Source organism: Onychostruthus taczanowskii, unplaced genomic scaffold, assembly GCF_017590055.1.
Source record: "Onychostruthus taczanowskii isolate IOZ18803 unplaced genomic scaffold, ASM1759005v1 scaffold12, whole genome shotgun sequence".
Classification (NCBI taxonomy): Eukaryota; Metazoa; Chordata; class Aves; order Passeriformes; family Passeridae; genus Onychostruthus; species Onychostruthus taczanowskii.
This window is the reverse complement of record NW_024498351.1, coordinates 179,362-194,219: the sequence shown is the minus strand read 5'-3', so window position 1 is coordinate 194,219 and position 14,858 is coordinate 179,362. Positions and strand designations below refer to the sequence as shown.

The following is a 14,858-nucleotide window of genomic DNA, read 5'->3' as shown; positions in this document are numbered from 1 at the left end:
TCATATCAAATTGGCAGATAACTTCCTATTTTATTCCAAGACTATTGTAACACTATGATCTAAATCTGGTTTTAACATACAAATAATATTCCCTATTGGGATATCCAACAAAAGTCATGCTGAAGAAAACAAGAGATTAGAAATAACTGAAAAGTGAACAGCTACAATCACATTCATGCCAGGGCTAACATACTGCCTCTGCTTGCACTCTGAAAATCCACACACATTTTAGATCTGATGTTATAAATAACTCAGATGTCCACAGGAATATATTTAAATTTCTAAAAAATAGTAAAAAAAAACCCCAGAAAACTAACTACAATTATTCAGGAATAGAGTATTTAAAAGGAATAGTGTATTTAGAAGTTCCCAAAGTAAAATTCACAAAGCCAGAGAGAGATGTATAGTTAGATGATGCATAGGGTATCTTGCAAATGTGATGCACAAACCAAAATCCTGCCTTCTTTGCAATGCAATACAATCAAAGTCTGTTTTACACACACTGTTTCACTTAAAGATGTGAGAGTGTTATGCCCATCACACCTTCCACTCATCCACAATAAATTTTTCTTTTAAAAGAAAGAAACTCTCTTGGAGCAAAGAGCAGAAAAATCTCCCCAGGACAACTAAATTAATTTTTATATTCAAATTCATGTCTACTAACAAGAAAATAATTTTGTTTTCATGGGCAGATTGAAAACAGAGAGTTTCAAAAAGGAAAACAGTAATTCCAATAAGTTCCTAATTGAGATGTCAAATGGAAACAGACATAAAACTATTATGGCACAACACAGCATAATACAAAGCCTGGGATATTACAGTCTGCATACCAGTAAGATTTCTTGCAAGCTACAAATTCTCTCAGGGGAACACAATACTAACAGTGGAAACTTTTCCAACAACAACAAAAATGCTACTAAAACTTCAAAGTGAATAGAACTGGTACATTTTATAGATTTTAGCCAAGTTGGCTAATGAACTGAAGATCTGGAAATGAAGTTACATGATTGCAATTTTCCCACTTGTCAAATAAATTTCTGTAAAGCTAGTATTGTAACAATAACACAAAGGAATAGGTATTTCCGATGCTAATATAAAAAGGCAACAGGCTGAAATGAACTGCTGCAGGAACAAACACAGGAACCTATACAGCAGAGTGATAAAACTGTATCCAAAAAGGGCACATGAAAAAAAAGTAAGATGCACCCTTTATTATAGAATACGAAACGCATTAAAAATAAGAGAACTGCAACAATCAAAGGTTACAGTCAATTTTCTTTTTTTCTTTTTTGTTTATTTTCTTACCTTTACCCTATTTCCTTTGCCCTCTACTATCTTATCACCCTAACACAAAAAAAATCCTAAAACAACCAGCCCTTATTGGTGATACATAAACTAAAAATTAGAACGAAAACCAGAAATAATATAGCTTAAAAACCAGGTCATAGCTCACTGCAGATATATTCTGACCTGCTTAGGAAAAGATGTCCCAAAGAGCAACTGAAAGTAAAGTCACTTCATCCAATTGTGCCTAATGAGCTCCTTTCCCTTGCTTTGAAAAACAGGTATGGTGTATCTACATTCTGGAAAAGTCCTTAAGTTACCTGCTGGCTTAGCTAAGGGAAACTGTTTTATCTCAGACCTCTGGGGTCCGCTGTGTTACGTGCAAGACACTCAGGGCCGCTCCAAAACCCACTTGCTCCCCTCAGTGGAACTCAACCTTGAAATGAAAGCCTCAAGCTGTACAGTTATTCCTTACATTGCACATCAACCCATGAGAGCTGTTTCATTTCTCATCATTCCACCTGCTGATTAAGAGAGCTGCCCATCTCTTTTTAAACTGAAAGCCCTGCCTGATGCCATCTTCCAAGTAGCTGCAGTACCCTTGCAAGAGAAAACAGGCACTATTTCACTTTGCTGCTCAAAAACAAGTAGTGTGGAAGTGTCCCCACAGTGGCAAACTCTCTATAACAAATTAAGACTTCTCATATAAGTACAAATTATCCCCAAATTTTAATGTGGTTTACAAATACTTTATCAACACTGGCCTCAACTTTAGAATATATCCAAATCAAAATCTGAACACACAAAAGACACTAAAAATGTAAATCTGGTTGTACCTTACTTTTCAATGTTGTCTATTGTTAAAAACAGGAAAAAGCCAAAATCCCCATAAAATTAATGACAAAATTTAAAATTCTAAAAATGATTTTTGGAATCTATCCATAGTCTGAACATGGAACCAATTACTTTCCACTACTGGAAAAGCAACCATTAAAGAGAAAAAAACAAAACAAAACCACAAACAAACAAGCAAAATAAAAAGCAACACCTGAAACTGGAAAACAACTGACTGCTAAAGCCTAAAACAATTAGCTGTGAGCATTTCTTTTTCCAGCTGGAATTTTTAAAAAGCTCGGTACTTTGAAGCTCTCAGCTTTTTCTGCAATGTTGTGCTAATATCAACACAAAAAGATTACAACTGCAGGAGATTTAAGCACAAGCGCCTCCTTCTCCTCTCCCACGTACACATTAATTCCTTCACAGTAAGACGGAACCACACAATGGCCCAGGTGGCATTTTCTGTGAGGCACATGTTTATGGTATGTTAATGAGTGGCTGCCAACCAAGACCTAAGATTTCATTTTCTCACTAGACAAAAAAAATAAAGATGTGCAAAAAGACATGCTGGCTTTTCAGTTGAGGTGATCTGTTCCAATCAAACAGAACCAGCAGTATACTCTAAAAGTTATCAACACCACAAAGGTAATTTCTCCAATGCTAACTAAAGTTCAGCAATTTAAACCATATAAAAGTACTTAATGTTAATTCTTCTTCCTAAGCTTTTGGTCTTAAATCCTAAGGAGATCTCAAATTAAACTCTTTTTCTTCCTTTGCAAATCTGTGGCCAACTTATATAGCAAAGTATGCTACTCTCTCTAAAAGTCCAAGTACCAACAATCACTGTTTCTACAAGAAGTGTGTTCAAAGCTTCTATCTGAGCATCTTTTTTGAGTATGGTCCTTTCTGGCACACAATCTTACAAAAACCCATAAACATAAGAGAATGTGCCAGCTGTTTGCCAGATTCTGCTTTCCTGTGCTTTGCACTTCTATGAACTGTGAGGATACAGTAAACCAGATTTGAGAATCTCACATCACACCTTTTTATTCTGCAAGGTAAGGAACAACAGTTAGCAGATCAAAACAGAAGAAAGCAGACCAGAAGTATGTTTTCTTTGGCTGAATCAAAGTAGCACTGCAACTAGGCAACTGTTGTAACTCATCCCGTATTTTCTCATCTTGGAGAACTGAGAGATTCATGTTTTATAAATCAATTCTGTCTTAAAGGCTCCTTCTAACTTCTGATAAAATGTTCTAGGCCTGATGCTGTCAGCACCTTTTGCTAATATTTAGAATACCTGATTTGATGATTTCACATTTTTGGTAGAAAAACTTAAGATAGTTTTCAGTTTTCAAACTTCCAAAAATTTAAACCATATAAAAAAATCCAAGCCAAAACACAGCAGAGCTACAACTAATTAGTTTTGAAATCAAATCTTAGTTTTGACTTGATCACTACCACACTTCACTCTAAGTAATGCAAATAAAACCAGAAGCAGTTCCCCACTTGTCTTAGGGAAGCAATGGCCTGAAACACTTTGTTACAAATTTTCAGTTAAACAGTTTTGTTGCTAAAACATTTTGGAAATCAGGTACATTTAGTAAGTTTCATGCACTTTTACTCATTACTACCACAAAAGGTTGGGTATTTCACTGGCTTTATACCTGTTATATTTTGTAAAACACAATCATGGCTTTTATACCCATACATCCCTTCTCAGGAAACGAAGTTCCAAAAGATCACATGATTCCACCCTTAACACACAGAAAACAACCAGATTTATTTATTGGAAATGCAGGTTTTCCACAGTTTTACATGTGGAAAAATATAATTCCTCAATTTAAAAAATTCCTCAATTAAAAAAAAAAAAAATCCTCAATAAAAAAAAAAAAAAAAGTCAAATATGGAGCTGTTCAAAACAGTTTCAAAAAAAATGTGCCTTTTAAATCCATATACAAATAGGCAGTTATCAATAACAACCAATATAATGCTGAGAAAGAAAACAGAAGAATTTTAAGTATTAGGTACTTCTGCATTGCATTACTATCAAACCCATCATTTCTTTGTTATAATGGAGCAAAAAAAGACATAGTGCACTTACACTTAAATACCATTTCAAGCACACTTGAGGCATGCACATATCAGTGAAGATTTAACTACCAGCCCAACTCTCTTTCAGGATTAAGTTTATTGTTAGCTCTGAAAGGGAAGAATGTATGTTTCCTGAATAGCACAAAGTTCACACATCTAAAAATACAATCCAAGGCCTTAAGCAAATGCGTGTGTAAGTATTCAAAAAGTAGATGCTCACCCAGGTCCTTCTCCACATACGGCAAAAGAGACCTATCAAAACATTTCTGGCAGAACAATGGCAAACACTTGAAAAGTAACAGCAAAATTAAAATTTTAAAAAAACCCAAAAAACAGCCAAACAAAAAAGCCACAAAACAAAACCACCCCCAGAAAACACACAAACAAAAATCACCCCCAAAAGAAACAATAATAACCCACAAAAAAAAATTTAAAAGCAAAGAAAAAAATCAACAAAACAAAACAACTCCTAACCCCAAACCTAAACCACAACTAGTTTGGTTTTGAGTTTTTTTCCAAAATTTGAGCAGTATTGGTAGATTAATTCAGACCTAGAAGTTATCAAATGAATCATGATGGAACCTGATTTTTGACTTGCAGTACTAGACCAGTGATTCCCTGCCGGGCACTAGAGATTTGGGTACTACAAAAGATCAAATGAATTTTTAACTACTATCCTAGTATTTTTCTAAAAAAAATAATTTTTCTAAATTTTATTAGAAAAAAATTAGAAAAATTATATTTTTCTAAAAAAAGAATGGTCTTTTTAATATGAACAAAATGAAGTTACAGACTAAAATGTTAAGAGGGTGTTAGAAAATATGTCAGCACAGCTTTAAAGATTCATAATTGCAGGACATCAGATCTTGTCTTCCATTCTACCCAAACTGTACTGGGGTTTTAAGCAGTCAAACAACCCGTTTTTGGTTTTGGGGTTTTTTTCTTTTAGTTCCTAAATACAATTTATTATGCATTCCCTGTCTATAAGCTTCTGTGTGGTCAGTATTGAAAGGAATTTGCCAAGCACCAAATTAGTAGGCAAAGTTGCAAATTTTTGCTGTATGTTATTTCAACTCGCATCTTTGGCACTGAAGAAGTCAGAATAACTGCTTTGCAGATTTTCAAACACCAAAATGTCTAATACAGTCCATCCAAGCAGGAATGTCAGCTCTGTGGAATGATTTGCTAGCTCTGGAGACTACAGTCCAACCCTTCTGGCTGCCAGATAAATCAGGCTCCATCCCAGCTGCAGACAGGTCCTTTTAGTAGTCCTAAGAGCCTACCCCTCCCAATTTTAAAGGGCTGTAAATAGTAAAAACACAGAAAACTGAACTTTTTCATATTGAAAAACACTGCAGCATGAAAGAGATTTTTTAAACATATGATGGAACATCACACAACAAAAGGCCAATCCACTGGTACCAATTTTGAGACAACAGAAGTTACTTAGTAATGACTATTTTTAAACGTGAAGACAAGTCTGCCTTGAAAGGGAATGATGCACCAAAGTTACAAGCAAGTCATAGCATTAATGAGACTGGCAAAAATCAAACCTATGAGAAGCAATGAATGAGGAAGTAAAGCATACATTACAACATATAATGAATGAAATTGACTGGCCTAATTTGCATTAAAAGTGATGTCTTGGATTGATATGGTAGAGCTCATTAGAAACTCAATAGTCAGAAGTAAAAATCTTTTTAATTCAATTTCTATTTCAAGACTTTAGTTGGTGCCATATTGTATTAATTAACTGCATCATACCTTAACACACTACAGCTGCAACACTCAAAAGGTTAAGAGCACTTGCAGCTTTATTCACATTCCTGATGTAAACTTATGCTAAATGTCTATTCAGGGAGAAATTTCTACTAATGCTTGCCTCAGCCCAATTCTGAATCAACTTTGTGTTCCCACCTCTGAGGAGACACTCCAAGGACTAAACAAAGCAGAGACATGATCACCCTTAAGGAGTTCTGCCCAGGTTAAGATAGCAGTCAAGCATTTGGATGTGGTCTGTAACAAAATTTACACCTTAATTTATTTACCTGAGCAGTCTGCCCAGTAATTGAACAGCCAAGGATGGCTCACAACACAGCTCAAGGAAAGCAATTTCTTTGAGCCGCTCGACTGAAGTCTCACCAGGTTCCACACCCACTGCATCTGCCAGGTCCCTGCAAGTGCCCTAGAGATTCATCTGGCTGTGCTTTGTAGTGCAGGCTGCAGCTTAAGTAGCAGCTCATATGCCAAAACAGTTGGACAGCCTTATGGATTTTTCAACAATGTTTATCTTTCAAATCCCACTGCACTAATATTTTAATAATACTATCAAAATCTTTCAGTAAATTATCGCCACGTGCACAAGAAATTCCCACAATAAATCCCATGATGGAAAAGATGCAACGCCCACAACACACTGCCTCATTTCTTTGACTGTAATCACTGATTTCCAAACACAAAATACATCCAGGTCTTTGGAACAGAAAACTTACATCAAAAACTGACAAGGTTTTTTGTTCATTTTGTTTTTCTTTCATTTTGTTATGGTTTTTTGTGGTTATATATAAATGTGTGTGCATACACAAATAAAAATATATATATTAAAAAGTATCTGCTATTCATGCCTCAAAGTATCCTCATAAAACTTCTCTGACAGGTGATGAACTTTACAATTACAGACACACACATATGCCTATAAATTCAGAAATTTAAGAGGACTCAGCTGCATCTGGACAAGTCTGAAAGGTCAGCATATGTCACAGGAACTCAAAGAATCTGTACTGTGGTTCACCCTCTAGGGTTTTACCGGGAAAGTGAAAGCTTTAGATTACTGTTGTAACTACAGAGTAAACTACTCATAAATCAGAGAGAAGAATCAGAACTGCACTGAAATCTACCTGTTGATGCCAAGAAGTTTCTCAGGCATTTTACTGATTTTAGTAACTTTATCTTAAAAAAAGCGAACATTAACATTAAGAGGGTCCTGAAGTCACAAACTATTTCCTTAATTTAGAGCAGTTACAGAAAGGAAAAGAAAGAGCTGTTTACACTCTCTCCCTAAGAGAAGTTTCAGTTGAGAACAAAGATGTATTTTTAAAATATCCCTCAAAATCTGCAATTCATCTTTTGTCATAGCAATAAGGATAAAGATCCTTGTCAAAATCCCTAGCTGCTAAGCAGACACTTCAAAAATATCTTTTCCTTAGAAACTTGAAGTTTGAGAATAAGAATATCATTAAACAATGTATTTTATGTTTGCAATAGTCTGCAAAATAATGGTATTGGTTAGGTACTTCACAGGAACATTTGAGCTCCTAATGCTCTTAATATCTGAAACTGTTATCTTACATAGTCTAAGTGTGTAAGTGTGTTAAAAGAGACCTTTGAAATTTACTACTTTTCCATTAATATCAGCTTATCTACGTGTAAAAGTAGTGTCTTGTAGCGCAGCTAAAGGAAAACAGGATTTAACCATTCAATTAAAACAAGTGCTCAGGTTAAAAATAACCATCATGTACTCACAAAAGCACTGAGCAGACCTCATGCAGATGTATTTTGAAAGAAACAGTGTCCTCTACCTTCAGACACATTAGCAGCTGCTGGTATTTGCTGAGGCAGAACCTTTAGGCATTCTTTACGTGGGCCAAATTACACCTGAAGAAAAAACTGAAAACATGCAAGTTTGTGTGCACATCTGTGTGTAACCAAGGCAAGAATAATGGCAAACATCTTTTAATAGGGAGCAACAAAGCTGTCAAAATTTTCAGAGTAAGAGCAGTCCTTGATCAACTTTGAGCCTGCAGGTGCAGGACCTTATTTACACACACACAAAAAAAAAAACAAAAAAAAACACCAAAAAACCACACTACACAAATAATTGTACTTTCCAATGCTGAATTTACTCACATAATAGGATGTTATTTTAATGAAAACCTGTAAAGATACTAACTAACCCTGTGCAGAGAAAATAATTTATTCAGCTGTGGAATGGAAAGTCTAAATGAACTTCTGTATCTAAAGTGGACTGACAACTAATCCTCAGCAGCCAGAAGCAGTTTCATGTCACTTCAAAACCACGTGCCAGCAGCATCTACCACTCCTTTGTAATTGTATGCACTGAGAAGCACTTGGGGTTCACAGCTTTTAAAACTTCTAGGAGGAAAATTATTTCCTCTCTTTTAATGCTGATCTGTGCAGCAGGAAACAGAAATTCACAAAAGCAAACTAACTCCCTGTGCACTCATCTTGGATGTTGAGAGGGCTGATGTCAGCTAATAAGACTGATAGTCTCTGACAGAAGAATCCTCCAAGCAGCTTTTGGGGAATAGCCATTTGTCATTTATGGATTCAAACTACAGAAACAAAAGAAGTTTTAAGACAAACTTTGTCTAAACTAAACTAAATTCTAATTTTGCCGTGTTCCAAATTCTTCTATTAAAAATCCAATAATTTTTAAACAATTTTTTTCAATTGACATATGTTGGTTTAACATGTTCAAAAGTACTAATTTGCAGGTAAGTTTTCAGTAAAATGCAAAGGAAAAGAAAAGATCTGTGTGTGCCTAGGTCTTATCATGAGCATTATTTTATACAGGGTCATTTGGATGTGAAATTACTTACCCATTGTGATGCAGCAAGGGTAACTGAACCCCTAAGAAAAGATTAATTTCCCTGGGGTACGATTCAGTGTCATATCCTAGTTGGCAACAGTGACTTCCTTAGTGTGCGACTGTTACCAATTATTAGAGCCCTTGACACAAAAGGTTTCAAACCTTACAGTAGGACTAGCAGATGTGTTCACAGAGGTGAACTTAGGGCCTTGCCTCCAGAGCAGCTGCAAGCAAGCCAAATGCAATGCCTTTCACATGCCATGCACCAGCTCCTGCACTCCTGGGGGAACAGCAGTCCCCAGCTACCCCAGGAACTGACAACATGCAAGCATGTGTGCACATCTGTGTGTAAACAAGGCAAGGATAATGGAAAACGTCTTTTAATAGGGAGCAACAAAGCTGTCAAACAAAATTTTCAGAGTAAGAGCAGTCCTTGATGAACTTTGAGCCTGCAGCTGCGCAGGACCTTTTTTACACACACACAAAAAAAAAAAAAAAAAAAACACCAAAAAACCACACTACACAAATAATTGTACTTTCCAATGCTGAATTTACTCACATAATAGGATGTTATTTTAATGAAAACCTGTAAAGATACTAACTAACCCTGTGCAGAGAAAATAATTTATTCAGCTGTGGAATGGAAAGTCTAAATGAACTTCTGTATCTAAAGTGGACTGACAACTAATCCTCAGCAGCCAGAAGCAGTTTCATGTCACTTCAAAACCACGTGCCAGCAGCATCTACCACTCCTTTGTAATTGTATGCACTGAGAAGCACTTGGGGTTCACAGCTTTTAAAACTTCTAGGAGGAAAATTATTTCCTCTCTTTTAATGCTGATCTGTGCAGCAGGAAACAGAAATTCACAAAAGCAAACTAACTCCCTGTGCACTCATCTTGGATGTTGAGATGTCAGCTAATAAGACTGATAGTCTCTGACAGAAGAATCCTCCAAGCAGCTTTTGGGGAATAGCCATTTGTCATTTATGGATTCAAACTACAGAAACAAAAGAAGTTTTAAGACAAACTTTGTCTAAACTAAACTAAATTCTAATTTTGCCGTGTTCCAAATTCTTCTATTAAAAATCCAATAATTTTTAAACAATTTTTTTCAATTGACATATGTTGGTTTAACATGTTCAAAAGTACTAATTTGCAGGTAAGTTTTCAATAAAATGCAAAGGAAAAGAAAAGATCTGTGTGTGCCTAGGTCTTATCATGAGCATTATTTTATACAGGGTCATTTGGATGTGAAATTACTTACCCATTGTGATGCAGCAAGGGTAACTGAACCCCTAAGAAAAGATTAATTTCCCTGGGGTACGATTCAGTGTCATATCCTAGTTGGCAACAGTGACTTCCTTAGTGTGCGACTGTTACCAATTATTAGAGCCCTTGACACAAAAGGTTTCAAACCTTACAGTAGGACTAGCAGATGTGTTCACAGAGGTGAACTTAGGGCCTTGCCTCCAGAGCAGCTGCAAGCAAGCCAAATGCAATGCCTTTCACATGCCATGCACCAGCTCCTGCACTCCTGGGGGAACAGCAGTCCCCAGCTACCCCAGACAAATCAACTGCTGAAATTATCTGTCCACTTATCTTGACAGTCTGAAACAAGATGCCACTACAAAGCTGTATATTAAACTGTAACTGAGAAACACTCTGGGATAGAAATCAGATCCAATGGCCATGAATAGTTTCTGAGAGAGGGTCCTGAAGTCACAAACTAAGCTTTACACTATTAATTTGTACTCAGCTATGTTGAGAAAGCTCCCGATGAGAAGGAAATGGAAATAGAAGTCTTCCATAATAGGGGGTTTTATGCCAAAAGATTGAAGCAAATGACCTCAAGAATACATGTGTTAACTTGAGGCAATTTTTGATGATATTTAATGCATTACCAGCTGCAAGGAATTCAATTTTCTCCTAATCCTGAATAGAATCTCTGTCAGCGTTTAAGAATTCTGAGGCACGAATGAGTTCTACATGAATTGTGTTTAGCAGATGATGATTAAACACAGTACATGTTGCTTTGTAATAGGAATGCTAGTTTAATCTTCCCTCTCTACAGTTCTGGAAGTCAAAGAACAGTTTCTAGGCTGTTAATTTATATTAAGTGACATAAGAACCTAAGAATTGAGAGTGGTGAGGCACTGGTTGAGGTTGTCCAGAGATTTGCAACATAAGCAACTGCTCCCTAGAAAGAACAGGAATCTGGCACACTGAACTTTGTAATCAAGACTGACAGTGATTGCCATGCCTAAAACCAGTTATAACTGCCCAGAAATTTCTAACAGTACTGAATTTAAAAGCATTTGCTAGAAGCACAGAGCATGCTCAGATATGAAACTTTTCCTATTTAAATGTAAACATGGATGTTTGGAAAGTTTAGGAATACTCAAATGGACATGGTGACAATCTCAAAACATTTGGAGCCATCATGCTGCCCAAGCAAACTAGCACGTTTTTATTATGCTCAAAAAACCACTTTCTCTTGTTTCATCTATCAATCTATTCAACTGACTGTAACCACAGGGTCTGTATTTTCAGGAGGAAAATACATTCTTGCAACATGTTTCAAGCTTGTTATGGACTTCACCATTAGAAAACTTTATGGCCCAAAAGGCATAAAGGCAACTAACAACTCAATCAATTAACACAACACTACATCACAAAAACTACAAAGAACAACTCCTCAGCTGGGAGTCTACCGCCCTGCCACACCTGTCTGCTCCAGTTTAAAGAAAAAAAAAAGTGCAAACTTGTAATTTCTCCAGAAAGCAAGTCTGACTGACATAGGATGGAATAAGGGAGAAGCAAGTCAGGAAAGGCCTGACCAGCCACAATTTTTTATAGGTAAACTGCCTCAGCTGCTCAAGAGGCTGCCCAAGCAATGTTCACATTGAACTCATACATACTCAAGACCCCCTACAACTGGCACAGAGATTTGCCTTTGTTCAGATTCCCCTTTCCTGTCTCTCAACTTTTTCAAGACACTTCAAAGAAGATCAAAAAGCTTGAAAGAAGCCCAGTTGTTTAGTCTACAGAAGAGAAGATAAATGGGAGACCTGGTCTTGTTCTTCAAAGACAAAGCAAGTTGGTACGAGAATGGGACTAAACTGTTCACCAGGTCTAATGCAGACATGAAAAAGAAAGCAAGATTTAAGTTTTGGAAAACTTTCAAGTAAGAGTAATAGATTGAACAGGCTGCCTTTGGAGGCTGTGGAATATCCATCACTGGAAGGTTTTAAAAACAGGCTAGGCAAACATCTGTCAGAAGTGATTAAGTTACAGTAGATGAGAAGATCTTTTGCTCCTCTTCTGCTAAGGTCCTTTTGTTACACCCAGCATTACAAACCCAATCACAATTCTGTCTTTTACACGCCTGTGTTTTAACTTAAAAAAACATGCAATAAAAACCTGCCCTTCTGTGATATTTCCACATACTCAAGTGTGCTTATTTGGGATAACATAATAGACATGAAAGATTTGTTAAGTGTGAAAGCAGGATAAAGAAACCACCTGTGAAGTAAAATACCAATGTATTAAATTTACACTCACTCTGAATAAATTGACCTCTAACATTATAATGCAGACAGCACAGCATTTTTTTGTCCTCCAAGAGAAAAAGTTGTTCAACTGGTGACTTAGTGATCTGCAGTCACTTCAAAATTTTCCTTAAAGGATTTTTTTTTAAAGAAAGCACTTCTCCCCAAGCACAGAGAAATATAAAATTCAATATTACAACATATTAATAGAAAAAAGACATCAGAAGGCTGCTTTGAGAAGTATCCAAATCTTCTTAAGACTATATTAAATTATGAGCAAGGATAGCTTCCATCATACTGGAGAAAAAAAAAAAAAAGCCATTGGAGACCTTTTTCCTCCCCCTGCTGTTTAATACTAATGTAACCATGGAAATGAAAAATAAACATTGACTTCCCCTCACCCCCAGCATGACAGGATATTTAACAGCAGAAATTTTTCCTGGTGAAGGTAAGAACCATGCAGGTAACTATTCAGGAGAACACAGGGGTTTCTGGGGGTCTCTGCTGGACTGACATCACACAACTCACACCACTGCAAGGAGGAGGAGGTGCTGTTTGCTTGCCTCACATCTGATGCTCCTAGCAGCTGCCCTCTGTGCTGACTCCTCCCTTTCTCTGTGCTGGCTAGCATTTTACCTTCTTTAGGTTTTAGGTAACACTCCCTTAGAAGAGACAGACATCAATTAATAGCTGTGACATAAAGCAATCAGATCATAATCAGGAAAGTTCAGAAATACTGTGGTCATTACCAGATCTGTCTTTCTGTACACCTGACCAATCCTTCTAACGATAACTGCTTTACAACATTTTTTATATAGGTATTTCCCAAGCATGTTCATAGGAACTTGTAAGGTATGTGGGATTTGTAGGCACACAATAACAATTCTTTTTTTCATTCTTGGTCTAGACAGGTCTGGGATAACATTTATGTCCTATTTTGCATCTCAATGTGTTACTTCTTGTCAATTCAAGATCCACTCTTCAGTCTGATATCAAGTTCTTTCAGAGTAACAAGACATCCATAAAATTATTTATTCTACTTTAATGGGGAAAGGGCAGGGAAGCTGCAAAACTGAGAGGATTAAGAAAAATCCATAGACTGTTTAACCCTCCTTCAATAAAGAGACCCTAGGTTAACTTGCCATTATTAAATTCATACTGAATTAGAGTTACAACAATATGAAGGCTATATCATCATACCTTTCTGCATTAGACTTCTTTTTCAGATTGTTTTCCCACTCAAGTATGCTTCATTATCAGAAGCATCAAGTCTTCAAGGCTCTAGGCAACTTGAGTCTTATTATTCCAATCTGATGGACTATTTTAAGATTTGCACAGATTTTTTTTTTAGCAAATATCCTTTTCCATTCAATACCATTTTCTTCACACAATCCACTGCTTTCAGTCTGGAGAATCAGTAGTTGTTTCCTTCCCTCTCTACATTTAAAGGTGTAAAATAAACAAAGATACAAAGATAGAGCAATGTATGAACAATATGCATACAGTTACCACAGGAAAGAGACACTCTAGAGCACAAACATGCTGAAACTAGTTTTAAGAATAATTTCTGCCTTCAACACCTTGGACCTTCAGGATTCAGTGCTGCTAAAACATCAAAGTAACTCACAAATATATTGCAAAATGTTCTCATAAGTCAAAATTACTGCAACTGGAATATATTGTTAAGGAGTGACCAGGTGGAGAGAATATATTATGATGAAGTTGTATTGAAAAGCAATGACCCTTGAGGCTACCTAACAATTTACAACACTGCCCCCCTGCAAAAATTAAGTCAAAAACCCCCAAAACCAAAACTCCCACTTTACCAACCATTTAGCAAAGTTCTTTCTGTTAGTCATTTCTAAGGCCTTATACCTTTTAGTAACACCCAGTATTAGAAACTCGGGTTTCAGACTTTGGTTTTGCTTAATTTTATATAATTTGGACTTTCTTTCCAACAGGGTGTAATAAAATTTAAACATAACTGGAGGATAATATAACAGGTGAATGGCAAGGACATACCAAACTGGGAGGCTGTATTTAATCTCTACTGCCTCACCTTACTGCAGATTCCACCTAAGTATCCTGAATCCCAGAACCATTTGTGAAAAGCAATGACTTCACTTAAAAGAAAATAAAAATCTCTGAGTTAAAGAATCAGAATGAGAAAAAAATGAAAGTATTACTCAGTTTGCAGTAGTATTGCCTTTATTTTGCCAGATGCTAAACCCAGCTCAAGAGCACTTGTTGATGAGCCCCAGGTACAGGACTATCTGATTCACACAGTAATGATATATATTGATTTAATACTGATAGACACCCAATAGGCACAGTGCTTCAGGAGTGGTGCCATAGGCTGGGGGGCTGTGGACTGGCAACACAACCATAAGCTCATCCCTGTGGATCCAATGCACGCGTCCCTGCACGGAACACGTGCTGTATGTCAAACCTTGTACCTCTGCTGAGGAAGGACCAAACACAGGGT

The 14,858-nt window shown here is 36.5% G+C and overlaps 1 protein-coding gene across 2 annotated transcripts in view; it reads right to left on the bottom strand.

The window, feature by feature from the left end:
• The window catches only part of AIMP1 (aminoacyl tRNA synthetase complex interacting multifunctional protein 1), a 32,325-nt gene that overhangs the window by 16,706 nt on the left and 761 nt on the right, over positions 1-14,858 (bottom strand). Inside the window, exon 1 of one of the 2 annotated variants that reach the window (XM_041395815.1) lies at positions 13,574-13,810. The exons of the other annotated variant lie outside the window; for it this stretch is intronic. The gene's annotated coding sequence lies outside the window, so the exon portion shown is untranslated. Of the gene's footprint in view, positions 1-13,573; positions 13,811-14,858 lie in introns of those variants that run through there. 2 annotated transcript variants of the gene reach the window in all.